Genomic DNA, 4,344 nt, shown 5'->3' on the forward strand with positions numbered 1-4,344 from the left:
GTTTTAGCATTGTCATGTTTTAGATTATTTAGCCTTCCTGTACACTTAGCTTAGTTACTGTACAATTAGTTATCATATTCACTGTTAGCTAGATTCTTCGTGCCTTGGTTTAGTAATATCATGTTTTAGTAGTTTAGTTGTCCTGTACCTTTGTTAGTATTGTCATGTTTTAGCTTAGTTATCTTGTCATGTTCTGTAACTCTGTCTGTGATTTTGTTCTTGTGTTGTAAAGCACTTTGAGTCGCCTCGTGCTGAAAAGTGCTATATAAATAAACGTACCTACCTACCTACCTACAGACACCCCTCCTCCCCAGGAGGAGGGTTGGAAACAGGAGGAAACAGGTTGCCCCCTGTTTCCCTTTTTTGGGTGGGGGACTGATGCTTATAGTGCTTGTTCATTGAGGTTTTTGGTTTTTGGACCTTGATGTATATCCTACACACACACACATACAAACAAATCCTATTCACATTTTGCTCTCTTTATTAATAAAACAAAAGAAACATCGATAAATTCTGGTAAACTGGGTTGGTATATAAATAACTTGTAATGAATTAAAATTTGACAATATATAACAACTTTTAAAAATAAAACAAATGTGAAAGAAATGGGTTCACTCAAAGATTTCAATTGCTGCACGTTGCTGCAGTTGGTTAGCCCTCTGTTATCAGCAAGAAAGTCCTGGGTTTGAAACATGGCAGATGCCTTTCTTCATGAAGTTTAGATCTTTACCTCATGCATTTGAAGAGCTCACTACAGTACCTTTTACTTTATCATGACTGTCATTTGTCTGCGGGTATTTGTAGCTGTCCTGAACATGTCTAATGTTTCCTTGGAGATTCAGACCTTATATATATATATATATATATATAAGGTAGATGAAGGATTGAATCATATCTTAATTAAAATAATATTTACTTGACAAATAGTTTCTTAAGATGTTTAGAGATTTTGTTCAATTTTAGTCCATATATGATTGGATTAAAAAGACAATTATAAAGTGCCATTTGTAAAGTCATCAAGAAACGTGTCATTTTAGAAATATTAATTTCCAATCTAAGCACAATAATATCATAAGCACAGAACAATGAAAAGCTGAGTAAAACTAGCAGATGAGGTAAACATGTCTGTGCAGCCTTTGATTTGATAGTTTTACAACTAAAATAGGATATTATGAGTATTCTTGCATAAGTGAAAACTACGTAAATCATGGGCAAAAACACAATGCTGAGCAAAACAATCACACCGTACACAGATAGTGTTCTTGATGCCACACAGTGAAGTTTGTAAACTGAATTGTTGCAAAAAATTCCATTCAAAGTAAAGTTACAAACTTTCTCCTTAGAAGACAAAACAGTTGATCCAGCAACTAAACAAAACGGCACAAGCCACGCCATAACCAGCAGGAGACAGACAGTAGTCTTTCTCATGATATTGTGATATTGCAGAGGTTGAATTATTGACACATATCTGTCATGAGCCATTGCTGACAACAATAAGAATTCTGCACCACCCACAGTATAAAATATGAAATACTGAAAGTGACACATTGTGTGTGATATGATCTGTTTTTCAGATAGAAAATCAATCAAAAGTTTTGGGTAAATTGCAGTGCTAAAAAGAACAGAGTTTGTTAATAAAGCTGCAATGAAAATATACATGGGATCATGAAGGTTTTTATGAACCACAATAAGGGAAACAATGATGGAATTACAGCAAAGTATAAGAACATAGATTATAAAAATATTTGCAAAATAGATATACCTGTACTTTTCCACCTCTACATAACCACCAAGTGTTATATAAGTGTCATTCAATTTATCATCCATCTGAATAGTCAAAAATCAATTTATCATTTAAGCAGAAAGATATAACCAACACATATTCAGCACAGACTGCCAAAGGCTCTTCTTAAAAGTATTGGCATTGCATTCTTTTCTGCAAAGAAGAGACCTGAGTTAGTGGCGTGTTTTTATAGAAGTTCATTATTCCTCATGGAACTCATTAAACTTTTCAACTCCTGTAACACACTTTCTCAAACTCAGGAGGCCTGTTTTTTGGGTGTTGTTTTTGTGACATAATTAAAGAACTGGGATAGTCATATTCTTACACTGCTTTCTGTTATACTTTGTACTACATTCTGAGGCTGTTCAATCCATCCATCCATCCATCCATCCATTTTCTTCTGCTTATATTTTGTCAGATCATGGAGGCAATAACCAAGTTCTGAATCTGCCTTGGAGTTCCCTCCCAGTGAAACATGTCTGAAAACCTTCCAAAAATAGGCATCCAAGAGTCATCCTAATCAAATGCCTGAACCACCATAACTGTGTAGCATGAACCTGCACCCCAAATTTCAGAAAGAAATGCTTCAGAAACGTTCTGAGTCATGGTCCTGGTCAAAAAGCCCTTCTTTTGGATGAAACCATCTTTGCAGGTGCCCAACCAAAAAGGATGCTGCAACACACAGACTGTTTTTAATCACAAGTACAAAACAGGACACAGTCAGACACAACTAATAACCAAAAATCAAAACTTATACTCTCTCTTACACATGCATTACTTTGACATTCCTTTTGTGTTATGAGAAGGGCCATGATTCAGGAATGAATTAATGGTTTCTAGAATGTTATTGTGAAAATTTTAACCTTTTTGAAATAGGATTGTTTTTATCATCTTAATGAACTACTCTCATTTTAGATTATTTGAAGTGTTATCAGTGACTATTAATAAGTTCCGAGTTTCTGTCCTATAGTAATCAAATTGATTCATTCAATAACCCTTTTCTCTTCCACAAGTTGTTTATTTGTTTATTTTCATGTCAAAGCTACCTTTCTACCTGTTTCAAGCTCTAAAACTGTTCTGATTGTTGATTCATGTGTATTTCTTAGTAGTATTGGTGTTTCTTATTTTGTTCCTATTGTATTGATTCTACAATAGTTTATACATTGAAATTATTTGCAGTAATATAGACATGTATAATTATTATTTTTTGTCAAAGTCAACGGAAATTTTTCCAACATGAAGAAACTGTTATCTTGACAAAATAATCCATTCAAACTACAAACACCCAGCAGACCCCTCCATTTGTCTGGACTGCCCGACTTGCAAATTCTCTAGCTATCTTAGAGGTCCTCATCTCTCTTTCCTTGGACTGGCCCCACGTGAAGTCTGCTACTTACCTGGAGCTCCAGCGAAAGGAGGAAAAATCTTTTTTCAGGGGCACCCAACTGGCATTGAGGCCACAGGGGCCCATCTCCAGTCCTCCTCACTGGGACCCTTCTTGCTATTCCTGGCCAAGCCCACAGGAATCTTGTGCCCTCCGTCTTCCAGTGTCTCATGTGGTAGAAGCTCCTCCTGAACTCCTAGTTTCTCGGCGACCACATCGCCAACGAACGAAGTCCTATGCGGACTGTGAGGTTTTCCCCTCGCCCATGCTGGTAGACGAGGAGGAGAGGGTGTCTCCGTTCTAGGGAACACGATTAGCCTACAAACCTCAATTGTCCAGAGGGTGTGTCCCTCAACCTCCAGTGCTGGTCCCGCGGACCCCTCAGCCTCCAGTGCAGGTCCTGCGGACCCCTCAGCCTCCAGTGCTGCTGGCTGCCTCTCCGGTGGGTCGGCCGGACGCCACCACTGCCTCTCCGGTGGGTCGGCGATGACGACGCCTCGCTCCAGTCTGCTCCGCCGAGGGTCCCGTCCGACTCTGGCTCCGCCGGGGACGGCGCCGGGGCCATCCACCCAAACTCTGGCTCCACCGGAAACGGCACCTGGGCCGTCCCCCTGGACTCTCATGTTAATGTTTTGTGCTGCTGAAGTTCCCCTGGTCTATGCCTGGTCGGCCTTTTGTTCAGTTTGATCCTTCCATTCTGTGGTTTTTGTTTTTCTCCTCCACCCTCCCAAGCTGGGTTTTTTGTTTTGGGACGTCGAGGGCCATCCCTTGAGAGGGGGATACTGTCAGGATTTGGTTTTGTATGTTTCTTTTTGTATTTAGTGTTTTGCTTCTGGTCTCTGTTTGGGTTTGTTGTTTCTTGTGTTGTTTTCATGTTTTCAAACATCCTGTATGTCAAAGCAACTGGCCTGAAGTTGCTGAAAAAGATAAATGGTAAGAACTCATTTTGTTCACACTATATATCCACCTAATATAAAAAAAAAAGTTCTGAAGCTTATTGGATATATAAACTAAATGACACTTACATGAAATTGAGAGCATATATAAAGTTCTTTCCTGTTATTTAAATAACATTGCAGGTTTTTAAATTGTAAAATCCTGCAATCTTGATGTTTATGTATTAATATGTTTCATCAATGCAGGTATGCTGTCATTTTGCAGGTGGATTTAACAACAA

General features: G+C 38.6%; 1 pseudogene; it reads right to left on the bottom strand.

Annotated features, from left to right (window-relative positions):
* Positions 1-900: 900 nt before the first annotated feature.
* Positions 901-1,827, bottom strand: LOC108245127 (annotated as a pseudogene).
* Positions 1,828-4,344: the final 2,517 nt, after the last annotated feature.

The sequence above is a fragment of the Kryptolebias marmoratus genome, linkage group LG6 (genome assembly GCF_001649575.2).
Source record: "Kryptolebias marmoratus isolate JLee-2015 linkage group LG6, ASM164957v2, whole genome shotgun sequence".
Lineage (NCBI taxonomy): Eukaryota > Metazoa > Chordata > Actinopteri > Cyprinodontiformes > Rivulidae > Kryptolebias > Kryptolebias marmoratus.